This window comes from Rattus norvegicus, chromosome 1, assembly GCF_036323735.1.
Source record: "Rattus norvegicus strain BN/NHsdMcwi chromosome 1, GRCr8, whole genome shotgun sequence".
NCBI classification, from domain to species: domain Eukaryota; kingdom Metazoa; phylum Chordata; class Mammalia; order Rodentia; family Muridae; genus Rattus; species Rattus norvegicus.
In genome coordinates, this window is record NC_086019.1 from 136,882,410 (window position 1) to 136,904,040 (window position 21,631).

Below are 21,631 nucleotides of genomic sequence, written 5' to 3' on the forward strand. Positions count from 1 at the left end.
TAAATAAATCTTAAAAAAAAATCCATTCCCCTTTGTAGTCAAGGAGCTCTTCTTGAGAAAGGAGTGGAAAGGCAGGGGATGGTTGTGTTGGTAGTGCTCTTGCTTTGAGAGGTGAGGACCTAAGAAGCCAGTTCAAAAAGCCAGGTTACTGTAGTGCCAGCACAGGGAAGCAGGGACAGGAGAACCCCTAGGACTTGCTGGCCAGATAGCCTAGCAGAATCAAAGAGTTCCCGATTCAGTGAGAGGCCTTGTCTCAAATTCTTATTTTTCAGTTGGAGAGCAATGGAGGAAGTGTGTCAACTTGATATAAGCTTGGATTGTTTGGGGAAAGGAAACCTCAGTGGAGAAAATGTGTCTGAGACTGTGCTGTAGGCAAGGCTGTGTGGGCATTTTCTTGGTTAGTGATTGGTGTGCATAGGAGGTCACTGCAGTCCACTGTGATAAATGCCACTCCAGGGCAGGGCGGCCTGGGTTGTATAAGAGAGCAAGTTGAGCAAGCCATGGGGAGCAAGGCAGGAAGCAGCACTCCTTCCTGGCCTCTGCTTTGGCTCCCGCCTCCAGGTTCCTGCTCTGGTTTCTCTCAGAGATGGAATGTGACCTAGGAGTTGAGTTCTTAAGTTAGTTTTCATTATGGTGTTTATGACAGCAGTATTTTTTTGGGGGTGCAGGATATGACCTTTATTGAATTTATCCACCAGACTGGAAGTGATGTCTGTACAAAACCAAATGTTTGTTACTATAACTTTTGCATCACAATTAATCCAAACAGGTTTTTTTTTTTTTTTAAAAAGTCAATTCCATCAAAAGCCACTACTTCAGAATCCATATCTTCTTTGAAAGTCACAGGTACACTTAAATATGGTTAGGACTAGAATGCAGAAATTTGGTCGGTTCGAAGACTAATTAAGCCTCCATCTTGCTCAAATAGAATTACAAAAAGGCAAAATTGAGATACAGTTCACTGGAAACACCAACACTGGACAGCCACTAAGAATAGAGTCCTGAGATAATAAGGAATCCAGGCATCCTTAGACAGTCTTCTGTTGTCCTTTCTTCCTGATCTGCAATTTGTGACTGTGTGGGCTGACACCGCCACCAGCAATGGTAGCCTTGATCGGAGAGTCCGGGTCGGTTCTTCATCTCCATGTGTATCCAGGTGCAAAGGATGAGGGGTAATGGCCTTTACCTTTAAGGCATTGGATATATTTCCTGCCAACTCAAGCACCCTCTGCGGTGAGGTGTGGTACTCCAGGACGGCTGCACTGTACACAGCAGCAGTTGCGCCTACACGTCCATGGCTGGTTTTCCTAAATTTTAGGCGCTGATGAATACAGCCCACAGGGAACTGCAAGCCAGCTCGCTGTGAGTGGGAAACTGCCTTTGTCTTGGCTTTTCTCGAATCCTTTAGCCTTACTGCCAGCCATCTCTGCTGTGCTTAGGCTTGGACAAGTGAGGAAGAGGAGAAGCCAGGCGGAGAGATCCCTGGGCCAGCTCCTCCGTTGTACCTTAATTCAAACTCCATGACAGCCATAGTAAAAGAGGAAGATACCCACTATTTATCTAAGGCCTCCACATATACACAATTGCTTATATACATGACCAGCTAACGTGTACACACACACACACACACACACACACACACACACACACACAGATTGGTGTGCCATGCCTTGTGACATTGCACGTCTTTCTGATGTCACAGCATTTTAAGTCCTCTTAAGATAATCTCTCTTGTTTCCATCAAGGAAAAGGAGGCCTTCAAAGTTAAGTGTCCAAGGAAGACAGTTTCCAGGGCAGAAGAGTGGTCAGGTCTGACCCAAATTGTGTTGGTGGCTTCATCTTCTGCCTGAGTCTTGGTCACACAGTGCGAGAAGCACAGGGAGCCCAGGGTTCAGAGTAAGGAACCAGGGCTGGGAGGCACATGTGGAAGAGGGCAGGGATGTTGGTTAATGACTTGGGCCCTGGCTGCTCTTCCAGAGGAACCTGGTGCTCTGATTCCTAGCACCATGGCAGCTCACGGCCACCTGTAGGTCCAGTTTTGGGGAGGGGTCAGTCACCCTTTTCTGACCTCCACATGCACCGGGCATGTATTTGGTGCACAAACAGGTAAAACATTCACACATGTGAAATAAATAAAAATTAAAAATGAAAAAAAAATCAGGTACGGCAAGATAATCAAAACAGAAAACCACTTGCAGTCTACCCCCAGCAACTAACTCCTCCTCCCGGGCCCACTGAAGGAAGCCAGGGCGGTCACCAGGTGTTCCGAGAGCATCTTTTAGGGACAAGCTGCTCCCTTCAAGTGTATCCACATTGCACTTTCTCACTGCTTCTGAATACATTCTCTGCTAGTTAACTACTTAGTATGTCCTTTGTAAGTTCTTTGACTAAGACACCAAGAACCTGGAGACAGCCATCAAGTCAGAGGCCACCAGTAACAGGTCACATATGCAGTCCACACTAGGTCAGATGTGGTTCCAAAATTGTAAACTTAACACACCAGGAGGTAGGTGTGTGTGTGTGTGTGTGTGTGTGTGTGTGTGTAACTGGACTATGCAGTCTTCAAGTGTGAACTTTGTAGACGATATCATGTTGTGTCACAGTATCAAAATGTTGGACATGCCTGCTACATGATCCGGAACCGATAGCAGTGAGGAGAATTATTTTTATTATCTTGTAACTAGGAATAAAATAAAATTAGGCATAAACTATTTATGCTTATGGCTCTTTTGCACCTATAAAACCCAAAGCAAACTTCAATGAGAAGCAAGGGGAAGCACATAGGTCCAACATCTTAATAAGCAACATCATTATGATGGGATTTATGATGAGGCTGTACTGACAGTTACCACTCGCAATGCCTTAGTCGTGGAAGGATGCAGCCTCGGGTTCAGATCTATGTTTATGTGTGTATTTTGATTAAAAAAATTACCCTTGGGAATCCCATGGATGAGGGCCACTTTTATTTGGCGACTTGACACATTCATTGCCTGGGAAGGGAGTCTCAGTGAGGAACTGTCTGGATTAGGTTGGCTTATGGGTGCGCCGGTGAGGGATTTATTTTCTTAATCAGGCTGCATGGGCTGGGCCCTGGCCTAACTGAAGAGGAAGGAGCTGAGCGGAGAATGCATGGATGTTGCTCTCCACTGTGGATGTGACGTGACCAGATGCCTCAACTTCCTGCCATTTTGATTCCCCCGCAACAGTGGATTTCAACTTGAGATTGTGAGCCAAGAAAGCTTTTTCCTATCAAGTTGCTTCTGTTGGAGTATTTTATCATAGCAACAGGAAAAGTACCCAGGGCACTGCCCCTTCTCCTAAGGAGGAAGCACAGATGGTATTGATAATGCCAAGGCTGCATTGGTAAATGACCCAAGTTTGGACACTAAACAATTTCTAATTATTGATTTTAATGAGGTGTTCCTTGGTAAATTAGTAGTGTGCTCACATTCCCTTAAATTTATTGCTAACATTATAGCCTTATTAAAATCTACTTGAAATAGTGCCAGTCTACCTTCTAGAATGGGAAAGGAAAATGCCCTAAATGAGTATTTACTACTCATCCCTAATGAACTGCTAAAATCTGTTCTCTGTAGACAGGATGCTCACAGCATCTGCAGCCAATTTCACAGTAGCCACTACTCCATTTCAAGTGTTGTTTTGCTTTCCTTCCCTTGTGCCTTGGTGGGGAGAGACTTTCTTCCCCTCTTGGTCCTCTGGGTACTATTCCAGAGTCTATATACATTCACGATGTCACTTTTCCAGAAACAAATACAAGCATTAAAATCTTACAGGGCGTTGGTCTCTTACAAAAGGATAGCCAGATGTTGAACAACAGTAACCACTGTCAGGTTCACAGGAAATGCCAATTCTCCAAATCCCAAAAGGCTGTCCAAATATCCTGAGATGAGAGCAACCTGGATTATAGGAAGATTTCTGATTGTTAGATAAATGCCAGTGTTCAATGCTCAGGAATTTGTGACATTGGTTCCCATCTTCCAAAAGGAGTCATTTCTCTTACCTCTGGCAGAAGGGACATATGGTTTCTTGTGGTATCCACTAACACATCAAAGCTCATACTGGCTTCCAGGCTCCCTCCATGTCACAAGTCACTGTTCCACATTTCAAAGTCCATGCTAGTGTCCTAACCCTTCTCACTCCTCCCCTCCCCTAAATTCCCTCCAGCTCAGTGGTTCCCCTCCCACCAGCTACACCTCTCCTTATAACCCTGCTACTCTTGCTGGTTCTCTCCAGCTCTCCCTCTTTGCTTCCATTTCTCTCACCAAACTTTCTTTATTTTCTATCTAATAAAATTTTGCTATTTCCCTCTGTTTCATAGATAGCCCTGGCTGGGTCCAATCTTCAGGCCCTGTTTAGTCTAGTTCTTTCTCTCTTTGCTCTGGACTCTTCACAAAAACCACTTTCCCCTTGTCAGGCACACCTTTAATCCCAGCACTCGGGAGGCAGAGGCAGGCAGATCTCTGAGTTCAAGGCCAGCCTGGTCTACAGGGTGAGTTCCAGGACGCTAGGGCTACACAGACAAATTCTGTCTCAAAAATGAACATACACCCCCGCCCAACCCATAAGAACAAAAATCAAAACAAAACAACAAAACAAAAAACCCTTTTCCCTTAACCATACCATGGAGTAGTCATGTTATCAGTTTACACACCCACATTTTACTTATTTTAGGGTTCTTTGCATATGTGTGTGTTGCATATATTATGTATGTAGTGCATGTACATATGTGTGTGGGTAGTTATGGCCATGTGTGCACATGTAGAGGCCAGGAGGACATTGGGTATCTTCTGTAGTTCTCTATCTTTTTTTTTTTTTTTTTTGGCTCTTTTTTTCCGGAGCTGGGGACTGAACCCAAGGCCTTGCGCTTCCTAGGCAAGCGCTCTACCACTGAGCTAAATCCCCACCCCTTGTAGTTCTCTATCTTAATCCCTTGAGAATCTTTCATTGGACTGTAAGCTTGGCATTTTTGTTAGGCTACCTGGCCAGTAAACTTATAGGATTTACCTGAGTCTGCCTTCTAATGCTCCTGGGGTTACACGCATTTGTAGCCATGTTCAACTTTTGATATAGATATTGGGGATTCAAACTAGGGTCTGTGTGTTTGCACAATTCTTAATTACCAAAGGGTAGTAAGTAAGCCATCTTCACAATCAGTCCTCCTCCACATGAGACAGGAAACTCACTAATAGCCCAGGTTAGTCTTGAACTCAAAGCAATCCTCCTGCCTCAGCCTCCCAAGTGCTGAGATTATAGGTATGTTTTACCATTCCTGACTTAAATATTAAAAAAACCCCAAACATGTAAATAAAATTTTTGTACAGAACTGAGACTCCCCGAGAACCCCAGGAATCTGTGCACCCTAAATTAAGGACTGGCTAGAAAACAGTATTTTCTTAAAGATGATCCAGGGAAGTGACCTCTTACACTTCTCTACATTTAAACGGTGAAGCTCCTGAAGGGCCTGGATCAGTGAGAGCCAGGTGTTAAGGCTGCTGGAGATGGAGGTTTGGAGCAGGAATGGTTAAGTAGAGAGGCAATTTTGCTCTCTCAAGTGCACTGAGATTTCTCCAGCTCTTGCCTCGAAGACGAACATTGAAAGGAGAGGTAGGGGACTTCAACACTTTAATGTTGACAACAGCTAGATTTGGGATAACTACTTGGAAAGACCACAATTAAAGAGCAACAAACCCAGTGCCCAGAGGCAGAAGTTCTCAACCTGGTTGCCTATTAGAGTCACCAGGGGAGCTATTTAAGTGTGCTGATGCACAGCTCCATCAAGGAAGATTTGAGTTAATTGGTCTGGGGTTGGGCACCAGGGTTTGTAAAAGCTCCCCAGGGGGATTCTAATGTGTAACCTAGGTGGTCCACTCCTGCCCAAGAGATGCTTTTCTGTGGTATAATTACATTTAAGAGACCTAAATTAATTTATTTATGGAAGAGAGAGGAGAGAGGGGACCCAACCTCAATCGAATGTTCTGGGCTAACTGTATAGAAAATCCACTGAACGCTTGCTAGATGTGAAGCATTATCTTAACCACTGCCCGTGTTTGTTCTCCACTGTGGCTTCTTCTTCACTGATTTGCTTCTGTTCTATAAAGGAAGAGACAGAGGCTTACACACAGCCAGATGATTACCTTGAATTATTCTGATGATAAATAAGTAAATGCATAAATGAAGGTTGCCCAGGATCACAGAGCTGGAGGAATAGGCTGTGAGTCGTGACCCCAGCCCTCCCGTGGCAGCAGAGTCAGCAAATCTCCACACGGATATGCTGACACATAGCAGCAGAGACCTGAGGATGCCCAGGGCGGAGTTCCTGCTTGCCCGTCTTATCAGGGAGATGCTAATTCTAAAGAAACAGGATGTGATACTAGTAGGTTATTCCATTTGTCTGGAATCATTTTTTTTTAGATTTTTTTTATGGTTTGAGAATTTATATGTGTATATAGCGTGCTCTGATCGAGTCCATTCTCCATTCCCTCACCTCCAATTCTCTCCTACCCATGACTATTCCCTTCATATTATTACTTAATCTTTATGTATATATACTATATAATATACATATAATTTATTTTTTGATCATTAGTGTTTTGCCTGCATGTTTGTCTGTGTGGGGGTGTCAGAAACCCTGGAACTAGAATTATAAACAGGTATGAGCTGCCATGTGGGTGCTGGGAATTGATCCTGGGTCTCTGGAAGAGCAGCCAGTGCTTATAACCACTGAGCAATCTCTCCAGTCCAAGTTTTTTTCTTAAAACCCACTGAGCCCACTTGGTGGTGTCAGTATGCACATGGATGAGCGTAGGATCATCTACTGCAGCACCGGTGGCCTCCCAGGGCAACAACCTTAAAGAAAGCTGACTCAGCTTCTTCCAGCACCCATTATAGCTTTTCAGCTCCGTGTGGGACAGCATCTTGACCGCCTCCATCTCCCATGCTACAATTTTGTCTGGCTTGATCTTGCAAAAATCTTGTGCATGATTTTTACAACCACTGTGACTTCAATTCAGTTGTCCTGCTATGTTCAGAAAACAGTTTCCCTGTAATCATCTGCTTCTGGCTTTTAATATTCTGCTTCCTCCTTTGTGATGATCTCTGAGCCTTGGGGGAGGGGGAGGACTATGTATGATATAGGGAGAGGACTATGTATGATAAAGGGGAAGACTATGTATGATATAGAAGGAGGACTATGTATGATATAGGGGGAGGACTATGTATGATATAGGGGAGAACTATGTATGATATAGGGGTTTGCTTTAGGGCTGGCACTCCACAGTCTCTTGTTCTCTGCATGTTGACCAGCTGTGAGTCTCTGTGTCAATCAGCTGTAAATAGTAGCTTCTCTGATGCAGACTGAAAACTGTGCTAATCTGTGGGTACAATGATGTCATTAGGGGCTGGTTTAATGCTAGGACCATGTAGGAGAATAAAAGCAGTTAAGTTCTCCCCTAGGGCCCATAATCTACCTAATCATGAGTTTGTGTCCCTATTAACAGTGCAAGGCATGGATTCCATTTTGTGGGCTGGACGTTAGATCCAATCAGAAAGCAAGTGGTCAATTCCATAACATTTAAGTGTGCCAGTGCAGGGCTCCATCAACGAAGATTTGAATGAATTGGTCTGGGTTAGGCATCAGGATTTGATATACCCATTATTGCACCCATTATTATAGGTGTGTCTTACAAGGCTGTTTGTAACTGTAGCTGATAGGGTTCCCAGCTGAGTAAGGTTGATAATTTCTTTGTTTAGTAATTTAGCATAGTACCTTTCAGCACTGTGAAATCAGTCATTAGCAATAGTAGTAAAGTGACTCCTAGTGACAAAGTGCTGTACTCACAGAGCAGAGCATCACTCAACCCACTTCTTACACTAGATGATATTACAGTGTTCCATTAATTCACTAAAGTATTGAGTGGTGACATCCCAATGCTTCCTCGTTTCATCACAATGCTTCATTGTGACATTTGAATGTTCCATGGTGCCCTCACAATGTTAAAGTGTGCCATCACAATGTTCAATTGTGCCAACACAGTGATGAATTGTGACACCACATGGCTCTCAGGTGTTATTAAAAACTGCATTGTGGCATCACGATGTTGTACTGTGAAATCATGGGTTTGCATTGAAGCATCACAATGCTGTACTGTGACAACACGATATTCTCTTGAGACTTCCTAATACAACATTATGTTACCACCATGCTGAATTATGACATCATGTTTCACTGTGACATCATAATGAGACATTGTGACATCACAAAGTTCCCTTGTGCCATCACATCAAGGCACTGTGATATCTTAACAATAGCATGACATCACTATGTGACATCATAACGCTCCACTCTTCCAGCTCAATTCTGAATTGTGACATCAAGATGATGTAATGTACCACCACAATGCCTTACTGTGATATGACAATGCTCTTTGTGCTACCTCAGTGCTCATCATGACATCACAAAATTCCATTTTGACACCACATAGCTCCATTGTATCGCCATGCTGAATTGTGCTGTCACAGTACGTCTGTTTGTCATCATAATTCTGAGTTATGACATCACAATGTAGCATTGTGACATCTCGTTGCTAGATTATGAGATCACTGTGTTGCATTGTGAAGTCACAATTGTGACAATGCTCTGTTGTATCGTCACAATATTGAATGGTGAGGTCACAGTGTTGTGTTATGCTACCACAGTCCTTCATTGTGCCACCAGGATGTTGAACTGTGACAACATAATACCGAGCTGTACCATCACAATGATCTTCTGTGCCATAATAATACCCTTTGTATCATTGCGATGCTGTCCTGTGCTATCGCAGTGTGGATTGGGGTGTTATGATGCAGAAGCTTATTGCAACCAGGAGTGCCTGAAGAAGATCCTGGGGTAAAATGAGAGAGTCACTTGAAAGAAAGCCATGGTTGAAAATATAGGGTGCAGGACAGAGTGAGAGAGTCTAGGCAAGAACTCCTGGGGACCAAGATAAAGCCCTAGAGGAGGCTATTCTGAAGCCCAGATGGAGAGGTTGTCGGAGATGGTGGAAAAGTCCAGAGAGAGCTATTCTAGCTATCAGGGGGCCAAGAAGGCCCTGGCAAGACGCCATGCTATCTCCAAATACCACCTGAAAAGCTTAGGGAAGGAGTGGACAGGAATGTTGACAGCAAGGTAGAAGACGTGCAAAGTTGGAGTGGAGATTTTTTTTCTCTTAAAACAATCCAATTCAGGTGAAAATGGAGAGAAACCGACGAGGAGAGGAGTGGACTGTAGCAGGGTGGCATGCTCCCAAGGGTAGAGGGGAACAAGCAAAATAAAATGTGCAGAAATGCTGGGCGGTGCCTTTTGGGTACCCAATGGCGCCTGACAGAGGCAAGAATGCACCCTTAGGGGGCTCCAGCTTTGACATCCACACCGTGGGCAACGGGAGAGCTACTTACCAGGGATATCTCAGTCTATCTTTCCCATGTTGCCTCCATCCTTCCGAGGTCTAAGCTCTGCTTGGGAATCAGGCTCGAATCCATGCAATGGTGTAGTCTAGTTTGGTGTGGCTGCCAGGCTGATGATGCTGTGTGGGAGTTGCAGCTGAAAGGGGTATGGAGATGTTTCTGTACCTGGGGTGACTCCCACTTGGAACCTGGAGCACAGACACAACAGCTGGTGCATTTACGTGGGCAAGTTGGGGTCCGAGCTGCTGTCAATGTTAATTAAACACCAAGCCATCTGGAGGCTGAACTGCCCTGCTCCTCACCCTCAGCTTTTCTGGGGAGAAAGCAGGCTGCAGCCTAATTCTGCCCAGCTGGTCCTCGCCTCTCACTCGGAAACAACTTTGATGTGTGTGAGAAAAACACAGAGCTGTGAAAGGAGCTGTGGACAGATGGTGGGCCCCTCACTCAGAGGCCAGGCCCTCACTGCGTTGTGAACCTTAGGACTTTGTGCCCTGCGGAAGTCCCCTGAAGAGCTGCCCTGTGGGTGGGCAGCCATTGCTGTGGTTCCGTTGGCCAAGAAGGCTCTTGTCAGCCAACATTATGTCATCACCAGCTGTCTGCAGCTCTCCTAGGAGACACTTGAGAAACTGAAAGAAATATTTCTCTTTGGCCATAGCTGGCTGTTTCCATGGTTTGACAATACTAACCAGATGTAAAATGGGCCAGTAGAAAAGAGGCCGGGGAAAGGGGATGGGGGGCACGAGGGGGCAGATAGAAGGCTCCATTGAAAACTTCTGCCCAACCACAATAAGTTGATAAAAATGGCACAAAACTGAGACCTGATGGCCTTCTAGGGTTGTAAGTTTGAGTGACAAGGAGCTGTGCACAAATTCCAGTTCTGTTCTGTTTGGCTTTGTTTTGTTTTGGATCGGGGTTTTGGAGTCCAGTTGGTTTACAATGAATGATCCCTCTGTCCCACCTCAGTCTCGGAGCACTTGCTGGGAATGCAGCCATGTGCTACCATTCAGCTCAGGTTTTTTTTATTTTTTATTTTTGACAGAGTTTCTCTGTGAGGCCCCAGCTGTCCTGGGACTCACTCTGTAGACCAGGCTGTCCTTGAACTCAGAGATCTACCTGCCTCTGCCTCCCAAGTGCTGGGATTAAAGGTCTATGCCACCATGCCTGGCTACTTTTTTTTTTTTTTTTGTTTAAAAAATACAATCCTTTGGAAGATGAATTTTTAGGAACAGACAAAATAATAATAAGGCAATTTTAAGTGCAATGATGCCGACTTGGTAGGAGTCTAAAATGCTGTTCACGTTCTGAGAGATTGCTTGGTTTAAATAGTTCTGAGGCCGGAGAGATGGCTCAGCACTTAAAAGCATACGCTGCTTTTTGACAGGTCCTGGGTTTGATTCCCAGCACACAAATGGAGGCTTACAACTGTCTATGACTCCAGTTTCAGGAGATCCAAGACCCTCTTCTGGCCTCTGTAGGCACTGAATGTACGTGGTGCACAAATATACATGAAGACGAAGCACATAAGAAATAAAATAATAAGATAATTAATAATAATAACAACAATAATAATAATCATGTCACTGCATTGACTGAGAACCATAACCTACTTTTCTTTTCAATGTGGCGTGGGTAGAAGCCAGGGCACATTAGACAAGAACTCTATCACCGCACTTGTCTACATCTCTAGTCCTTAGTTTTCAAGACAGGATCATGCGTCTATGCTCAGACCGGCCTTTGGACTTGCTGTATAGCTTTATGCCAGCTTCAAACATGCTATCTTCCTGCTTCAGCTTCCTCAGTGCTGATATTACAGGTAATGTCACCATACCTGACCCAAACCCAATTTTCTGAACAGACAACCCATATTGTTAAATGTTTCCATCATATAAAACAGTACCATTACTATTTTCTTTCCTGTCCTTGCTCCAGGAGCCCATATTCTCTCTGCTTTGTACAGTGACAAGATGGGTCTGGTTTGCCTGAGATTTTCTGATCTCCACAGAAGCGCCTTGTCCTGGGAAGAGTCACCAACACATTTTAATATATTTTGGCAAACACTTCTTGATGTTTTACAAATCATAATAGAGAATTGCACGAAGAATTCTTGTTTAAAAGCTAGTGCATGACACTGGGTGGGAAGAGGAAATTCACAAGTATCACGGTAACTTCCGGTACCCGGAGTCATTCTTCCTGTGCAGGGGGTTAGTGCTGGTCAGGCTTGAGAAACGGACTCATGAAACATCAACAACCAGTGGCCTCATTTCCCTTGGCTGGGTTGGACCAGAGACTCTGTTATCTTTTGTTTATAATTTATTTTCATGGAGTTAGAAAAAAGCTATTTTTGCATTTTGGGCTTAGCTTTCATAAATATGCCTAATTGCACTCACCTTTCAGATTTCCATGCGCAAAGGTAACCAATTTGGGAAAGTCCCGTTTTTGGAGAAAACATAACACAGCCTTTATCAGGTGCCAACGAGGGAAGGAGATTCGAAGCCTTTTCCAGGTAAAAATAGACCTGGGACGAGGCATCTTTTCAACACAGGACTTTTGCAAACTGCAAACTGGCACGTTATTATTTCATGAATAAGGCACTGACATTTCTTTTAAACATTCTAGCTTCAGGCTATTTTACTTTAGTGAAGAAAAAGAGATGAATTATTTATAAAACCCGACATGAATATCATATGATAATTCTCTCATTGCTAGCAGGGAGTAAAGTGAGCCGCAGCTGGTGCCCTGTCGGCTTCCCAGACCAGGAGATCATAATAAGCAAGGGTAATCTGGGCCCCACCCTCCCACGTGTGTCCTGTCCTTCAGATGTGGCCAGTTCTGAGATGTGACTCAATCTTCTCTGGAGAGGGAGGGCAGTCTATTCTCGCCACCTCTCATCACTAACTAAAATTATTTTTGTGTGTTTATAATGTATGCGTGTGTGTGTGTGTGTGTGTGTGTGTGTGTGTGTGTGTGTAGCATAGCATGTGTATAGAGGTCATAGGCTAACTGTGGATTATGAAGGCGAAGCCTCCTTCCACCTTTACGTGTGTTCTGGAAATTGAACTCAGGTGTGGCACGCAGTTTTCTCTGCTGAGCCATCTTGCTGGCTCTTCTCTCTCTCTCTCTCTTTCTCTCTCTCTCTCTCTCTCTCTCTCTCTCTCTCTCTCTCCCCCCCCCCATGTCTCTCATCAAACTCCTTTGAATTTCTTCTTCCCTTCCCTCCCTTTCTCCCTTCTGTCCTTCCTTCTATCCCCACCATTTCCTTCCCCCATTTTTTTGAGACAGGGACTCTTTAAACAAATTCTTCTTCTCTTATATATTATATCCTCCCTCCTCTCCTTCCAGTCCATCCTCCACCCCACATGCTCTCCTCCTCCATTTCCCTTCAGAAAAGGGCAGGCCTCCCAGGAATATCAAGCAAACACGGCATAGTAAGCTGCAGTAAGATTAGGCACCTCCCTCCTATCAAGGCTGGGTGAGACAACCTAGTAGGAGGAAAAGGGTCCCCAAAGAGTCAGAGACAGCCCCTGCTCCTGCTGTTAGGTTTCCCACAAGAGCATCAAGCTGCACGACTATAACACAGATGCAGAGGACCTAGGTCCAACCCATGTAGGCTGCCTGTGTGTGAGCCCCTTTGAGTCATGGTTAGTTGATTCTCCTGTCCATACCTGCTGTAGTGGTTTGAATGAGAATGGTCCCCATAGACTCATAGGCTTAGCCCCCAAGTTGGTGAACTGTTTGGAAGAATTAAGAATTGTGTGTCCCTGTTGGAGGAGGTGTGTTGTTTGGAGTGAGCTTTGAGGCTTTCTACTCCAGACCTAGTCCTCACCCTCCCTCTGTCCCTCCCCCACTCTCTCAGCCTGCTGTCTGAGGAGGATCAGGATGTAAAAGTAAAACTCTCAGCTACCTCTTCAGCACCATGCCTGCCTGCCTGTCACCTTTCTCCTCACCAGGATGATAATGGACTAAGCCTCTGAAACTGATAGCCAGCCCCAATTAAATGCTTTCCTCTTATCGGGTTGCCATGGCCAGGGTGTCTCTTCACAGCGATAGAAAACTAATGAAGACACCGTCAAGAGCTGAGATTACGGTTGGGTGAGCAAAGGATTTCACTGTTATTCAGTGTATGCCTCTTATAAGAACTGAAGCCTGTTAAAGACTTTGACTAGAGTTCTGGAAGGTTCTTCCACTACATCAGCACTGCTCTGCTCTTCTCTCTGTTTTTTTTTCTTTCTGAGACAGTATCACACAGCCCAAGCTAGTTTCAAACTCAACACGTAGCTGAGATAACCTTGAATTTCTCACCTCCACTTGAGGCATGACACCTGTGTTGGGTGTGCTCGTGGAAGTCAGAGGACAAGTTGGTGAAGTCAGCTTTTATTTTCCCCTTCTACCTTTGTGCAGCTTTCATGGGTCAAACTCAGGTGACCCGACTTGCACGCCAAGTGCCTTTATCTATCACCCTGGGCCACGTCTCTTTTCCAGTGGTGAAGGAGCTGAGATGCAGCTGGGGCCATGCCAGCTCTGCAGGCCAGGCGACTTCTCCTGGCCATCTTGGTGGACCTTCTTCTCAGAATTATATTAAAAGGAGAATGGTGATGGCAGTGTAGCTCAGTTGGCAGAGAGCTTGCCAAAAACTCATGGTTTTGTTCACTGGCACTGCATAAAACTGGGGGTAACAGCACACCTGCAAGGCCAGCATATGCAAAGCAGTGGCCTCGGGATCAATAGTTCAAGGTCATTTTCAGCTGTATATAAGTTTGGTGCCAGCCTAGCACAATAAGATCCAGTTTCAAAAACAAAACCATGAAGATAGTTCTTACCATTGTAGGTAACAAATCAATCAAGATCAAAATATACAGAGCGTGTAAAAGTTAGAAAATTAAGATGTAAGAAAAGTCTATTTTTCATCCTAGCAATTAGGACTAGTGCTTGGTACTTGCCAAGCAAGTTCTGTAATCCTGAGCTCTATCCCCAGCCCTCTGATAAGGAAAGGAAGAAAACATGAATGTCCCATAATCGTATGCTTGGGATACATGCCATTACTATGTTGGTTTATTTCCATCCAATCTTTTGTTGTTGCTCTGGTGCCTTCCCCTCTTAAGTCCCAGAAAATGGATAATGTCTGCCTTCCAGAGGGTTAGGCAATTTGCCCAAGACTCATTTCCTCAGAGTTCAGTCAGCCAGTATGAAACGAGAGATAGTCATTGGTTGCTCCTGTTCTGAATCCAAAGGTGGTCCAGACCTCATTACCTAAGGAGTCCAGTTTTGCGCCTCAGTTACTGCGTTCTGGAAGTGTTCCAGGCAGGATGCCAGCAGCTCCCTCCCCTGGATACCCAACAAGCCTTGGAGAGTAGAGAGACAATTTACAATCAAAGGCTCTCTGCTGTCTCAATGATCTTTTTTCATTGCTCTGATAGTTTGTCAATAGTTAGTACTTGCTATGCAATTAGCATTTCTCAGATAATGTGTTAAGCATGCTGAAGCATTAACTCACTTAGCCCTTGAAATACTCTTATGACTTAGGTCCTTTCAGTATCCCTACTTTATAGAAAACTGAATCCTCAAGAGGTTCAATCCAGTGGCATATTGGAATGAAATCGCTTCTGTTGTGTTAATTGTACTTACAGAAATTTGTATACATCTCTTTATTTCTGTCCATTTATCCTGATCTGATTTGATAAATTACTGAAGAATTTTCCTTAGTGTTGAAGTGGCTATTTCTCATTTCTAGTTAACACACACACACACACACACACACACACACACACACACACACACCACTAGTTGGGTGAGTCTTGATGAAAGAGGACCTACCTCCTAATAGAAAGACAATGGGGAACCCATTTCCCCCTGTTGGAGCATTGATGTGACATTTGGGTCAGCCCTTGACTATGGCAACCATGGCCTCTTCATTTAAGCAAGCGATGCACTTCACGATGCTTCAGAAGCTATTCTCCTGGTAAAGCTGATGTTGTGGCAGCTAATGTCCAATGACAGAAGAGACAGTGTGGATGCTGGACAATAGTCATTTCCTAACCAGTGTCTTCTAGGGGGTTGATTTTAGTTTTGGCTCTACAGTCAAACTTGTAAGTATTGTAGCTCTTAAGGGAAAAGGGATGCCCAATGCAAGCGTTACAGCTCTGAAGAGAAAGATATCCTGGCAGTCTGGATCCAAGGAACACCACAAAGCCACACAGCATAACCAAGCTCACACAAGAGATTTATTGGGAAAACCACAAGCTGCTGCTTCTGATCAGGAGGGAAGCAGCAAAGAACTGAGTAAGAGGCAGGTTTTACATAGGGTTTCTTGGGGGTAGAGTTTTCCAGGGTGGAAATTTACAGGGTCAGATTGGTGGGATTTTAAGTCCCGTGCTTGGGATCAGCTTGGGATTGGTGAGGTTTTAAGCTCAGGGACTGGTGGGATTTCAAGCTCAGGAATTGGTGGGATTTCAAGCTCTAGAACTGATCTTGGGCTTTTGACCTGTAAGACTCAGTTTCCTGCCTACCGGACAGCTCATATAGCACCCATGTCTCTCCTCCCGCCTTTCAAAAAAAGCCTTCTCTCCCCCTGTTTTAGTCATTGTTCTATGGTGAGAAGAGATTCCGTGACCAAGGTAACTATTATAAAGGAAATAATTTAATTGGGGGACTTGCTTAAAGTTTCAGAGGATTAATTTATTATCATCATGGCAGGAGCATTAGAGGTAGGCAGGCAAGTGTGGTGCAGGCAAGTGTGGTGCAGGCAAGTGTGGTGCAGGCAAGTGTGGTGCAGGCAAGTGTGTTGCTAGAGAAGTAGTTAAGAGCATCTAGCACACACACACACACACACACACACACAGAGAGAGAGAGAGAGAGAGAGAGAGAGAGAGAGAGAGAGAGAGATTCCAGAAGCACTCTCTACCAGGCATCACACAGCCAGAGGTGAACAGAAACCAAGGAACAAAACACCTACCTAACAAAGACAAGACCAGATATCAGCACTCAGAATTATAATCTCCCCAAACCCAAATGCCTAGATGCCAATGTAAAAACCACAAATATAGCCAGAACGATATGTCTCTGCTGGGAACACAAAGGTTCTTGCACTCACAGAGAACAGTAGGGAAATCAAGAATTTTAAACATATAGGGATGACTCTTTAAAGGAAGAGATGTGTAGCCTGTTTTCCACTCAAAAGGTTGGGAACAGAGGTAGTTAATAGCCTAGGTGATCCCTCAACTATCTGTAGGGACAAGCCATACCTCGCTTCTCAAGTCTCTCTGAAGCAGTGCTGGAGGTGGTTAATAGCCTAGGTGACTTCTGTGCTATCTGTATGATGAGACCACACCAGATCCTCCTTGAAGATAACACATGTAGCCTATATTTAGAATTCATCTTCTTGGAAGAAGTGACATGTACGTTGAGAAGAGTTTTGATGTAATTATGTCTCGTTGTGCATACTCAATTACTTTATACCAGGAAATCTCTTCTCCAAATTATTTAAATATGCCAAACATAAACTGCCCGGTGTCAGAGTCTAGAAGTTCGAACCAACACAAGCTATTGATCTGTGTTGAACTGGATTTCCTTCTTCATTCACAGGAATTGTTACTTTGCTGGCCCTGGCATTTGCCAAGACCTCCACATGTCTCTACTAGAGCCCAGCAAGGAGACCTAGCTGAAGCAGAAGAGAAGGACCTTAAAATAGTCTTCATGAATATTAGAGGTATTTAAAGAAGAAATGAATAAGTCCATTAAATAAATCTATGAAAACACAAACAATGTAAGGAAATGAATAAAACAGTTCAAGACATGAACATGGAATAGGAATCCATAAGGAAAACCCAGACTGAGGCAAATCTGGAAATAAAAAAATTAAGAACTTGAACAGGAACCTCAGAGGTCAGCTTCACCAACAGAATATAAGAGATAGAAGAAAGAATCTCATGCATTGAAGATACAGTAGAAAAAATGGATACACTGGTCAAGGAAATGTTAACTCTAAAAAAAATCCTGGCACAAAACAGCCAGGAAATCTGGGACACTATGAGAACATCAAATCTAAGAATAATAGGAAAAGAGAGAGGAGAAGAAACCAAAGAAACAGGTCAAAGGCACAGAAATTATTTGCAATAGAAATAATAGAAGAAAATTTCCTAACCTGAAGGAGATACCTATCAAGGTACGAAAAGCATACAGAACACCAAACAGACTGGCCCAGAAAAGAAAGTTTCCTTGGCACATAATAGTGAAAGTGCTGAACGTACAGAACAAAGAAAGAACATTGAAAGCTGCAAGGAGAAAAGACCAAGTAGCATATAAAGGCTGATCCTTTAGAATAAAAGCTGACCTTGTGGAGATTCTAAAAGGCAGAAAGATCTAAATAGATGTCCTACAAACTCTAAGAGACCACAGATGCTGGGCCAGACTGCTGTACTCAGAAAAATTTTCAATTACAATCGGTAGAGAAAGAATCATGTTTCATGATAAAAACCAAATTTAAGCACTATCAATCAACAAATCCAGTTTTACAGAGGGCACTAGAAGGAAAACTTCAACTTGAAGGGGAAAACTATACACACAAAAACCCCACAAGGAATAATCTCAGACCAACAAATCAAAGAAGGGGAAACACACACACACACACACACACACACACACACACACAAACCCCACAACAACCGGAATCAACAAACACTGCTCATTGATAACTCTTTTTTTTTTTTTTGATTTTTTTTTTTTTATTAACTTGAGTATTTCTTATATACATTTCGAGTGTTATTCCCTTTCCCGGTTTCCGGGCAAACATCCCCCTCCCCCCTCCCCTTCCTTATGGGTGTTCCCCTCCCAACCCTCCCCCCATTGCCGCCCTCCCCCCATAGACTAGTTCACTGGGGGTTCAGTCTTAGCAGGACCCAGGGCTTCCCCTTCCACTGGTGCTCTTACTAGGATATTCATTGCTACCTATGGGGTCAGAGTCCAGGGTCAGTCCATGTATAGTCTTTAGGTAGTGGCTTAGTCCCTGGAAGCTCTGGTTGCTTGGCATTGTTGTACTTTTGGGGTCTCGAGCCCCTTCAAGCTCTTCCAGTTCTTTCTCTGATTCCTTCAATAGGGGACCTATTCTCAGTTCAGTGGTTTGCTGCTGGCATTCGCCTCTATATTTGCTGTATTCTGGCTGTGTCTCTCAGGAGCGATCTACATCCGGCTCCTGTCGGTCTGCACTTCTTTGCTTCATCCATCTTGTCTAATTGGGTGGCTGTATATGTATGGGCCACATGTGGGGCAGGCTCTGAATGGGTGTTCCTTCAGTCTCTGTTTTAATCTTTGCCTCTCCCTTCCCTGCCAAGAGTATTCTTTTTCCTCATTTAAAGAAGGAGTGAAGCATTCACATTTTGATCATCCGTCTTGAGTTTCCTTTGTTCTAGGGATCTAGGGTAATTCAAGCATTTGGGCTAATAGCCACTTATCAATGAGTGCATACCATGTATGTCTTTCTGTGATTGGGTTAGCTCACTCAGGATGATATTTTCCAGTTCCAACCATTTGCCTACGAATTTCATAAACTCGTTGTTTTTGATAGCTGAGTAATATTCCATTGTGTAGATGTACCACATTTTCTGTATCCATTCCTCTGTTGAAGGGCATCTGGGTTCTTTCCAGTTTCTGGCTATTATAAATAAGGCTGCGATGAACATAGTGGAGCACGTGTCTCTTTTATATGTTGAGGCATCTTTTGGGTATATGCCTAAGAGAGGTATAGCTGGATCCTCAGGCAGTTCAATGTCCAATTTTCTGAGGAACCTCCAGACTGATTTCCAGAATGGTTTTACCAGTCTGCAATCCCACCAACAATGGAGGAGTGTTCCTCTTTCTCCACATCCTCGCCAGCATCTGCTGTCACCTGAGTTTTTGATCTTAGCCAATCGCACTGGTGTGAGGTGAAATCTCAGGGTTGTTTTGATTTGCATTTCCCTTATGACTAAAGATGTTGAACATTTCTTTAGGTGTTTCTCCGCCATTCGGCATTCCTCAGCTGTGAATTCTTTGTTTAGCTCTGAACCCCATTTTTTAATAGGGTTATTTGTTTCCCTGCGGTCTAACTTCTTGAGTTCTTTGTATATTTTGGAAATAAGGCCTCTATCTGTTGTAGGATTGGTAAAGATCTTTTCCCAATCTGTTGGTTGCCGTTTTGTCCTAACCACAGTGTCCTTTGCCTTACAGAAGCTTTGCAGTTTTATGAGATCCCATTTGTCGATTCTTGATCTTAGAGCATAAGCCATTGGTGTTTTGTTCAGGAAATTTTTTCCAGTGCCCATGTGTTCCAGATGCTTCCCTAGTTTTTCTTCTATTAGTTTGAGTGTGTCTGGTTTGATGTAGAGGTCCTTGATCCACTTGGACTTAAGCTTTGTACAGGGTGATAAGGATGGATCGATCTGCATTCTTCTACATGTTGCCCTCCAGTTGAACCAGCACCATTTGCTGAAAATGCTATCTTTTTTCCATTGGATGGTTTTGGCTCCTTTGTCAAAAATCAAGTGACCATAGGTGTGTGGGTTCATTTCTGGGTCTTCAATTCTATTCCATTGGTCTATCTGTCTGTCTCTGTACCAATACCATGCAGTTTTTATCACTATTGCTCTGTAATACTGCTTGAGTTCAGGGATAGTGATTCCCCCTGAAGTCCTTTTATTGTTGAGGATAGCTTTAGCTATCCTGGGTTTTTTGTTATTCCAGATGAACTTGCAAATTGTTCTGTCTAACTCTTTGAAGAATTGGATTGGTATTTTGATGGGGATTGCATTGAATCTGTAGATTGCTTTTGGTAAAATGGCCATTTTTACCATATTAATCCTGCCAATCCATGAGCATGGGAGATCTTTCCATCTTCTGAGGTCTTCTTCAATTTCTTTCCTCAGTGTCTTGAAGTTCTTATTGTACAGATCTTTTACTTGCTTGGTTAAAGTCACACCGAGGTACTTTATATTATTTGGGTCTATTATGAAGGGTGTCGTTTCCCTAATTTCTTTCTCGGCTTGTTTCTCTTTTGTATAGAGGAAGGCAACTGATTTATTTGAGTTAATTTTATACCCAGCCACTTTGCTGAAGTTGTTTATCAGCTTTAGTAGTTCTCTGGTGGAACTTTTGGGATCACTTAAATATACTATCATATCATCTGCAAATAGTGATATTTTGACCTCTTCTTTTCCGATCTGTATCCCTTTGATCTCCTTTTGTTGTCTGATTGCTCTGGCTAGAACTTCAAGAACTATATTGAATAAGTAGGGAGAGAGTGGGCAGCCTTGTCTAGTCCCTGATTTTAGTGGGATTGCTTCAAGTTTCTCTCCATTTAGTTTAATGTTAGCAACTGGTTTGCTGTATATGGCTTTTACTATGTTTAGGTATGGGCCTTGAATTCCTATTCTTTCCAGGACTTTTATCATGAAGGGGTGTTGAATTTTGTCAAATGCTTTCTCAGCATCTAATGAAATGATCATGTGGTTCTGTTCTTTCAGTTTGTTTATATAATGGATCACGTTGATGGTTTTCCGTATATTAAACCATCCCTGCATGCCTGGGATGAAGCCTACTTGATCATGGTGGATGATTGTTTTGATGTGCTCTTGAATTCGGTTTGCCAGAATTTTATTGAGTATTTTTGCGTCGATATTCATAAGGGAAATTGGTCTGAAGTTCTCTTTCTTTGTTGTGTCTTTGTGTGGTTTAGGTATAAGAGTAATTGTGGCTTCGTAGAAGGAATTCGGTAGGGCTCCATCTGTTTCAATTTTGTGGAATAGTTTGGATAATATTGGTATGAGGTCTTCTATGACGGTTTGATAGAATTCTGCACTAAACCCGTCTGGACCTGGGCTCTTTTTGGTTGGGAGACCTTTAATGACTGCTTCTATTTCCTTAGGAGTTATGGGGTTGTTTAACTGGTTTATCTGTTCCTGATTTAACTTCGATACCTGGTATCTGTCTAGGAAATTGTCCATTTCCTGAAGATTTTCAAATTTTGTTGAATATAGGTTTTTATAGTAAGATCTGATGATTTTTTGAATTTCCTCCGAATCTGTAGTTATGTTTCCCTTTTCATTTCTGATTTTGTTAATTTGGACACACTCTCTGTGTCCTCTCGTTAGTCTGGCTAAGGGTTTATCTATCTTGTTGATTTTCTCAAAGAACCAACTTTTGG

At 43.4% G+C, this 21,631-nt stretch overlaps 1 pseudogene; it reads right to left on the reverse strand.

The window, feature by feature from the left end:
• Positions 1-651: 651 nt before the first annotated feature.
• LOC103691177 (histone H2A.Z pseudogene) overlaps positions 652-21,631 on the reverse strand; it is a 42,177-nt pseudogene continuing 21,197 nt past the window's right edge.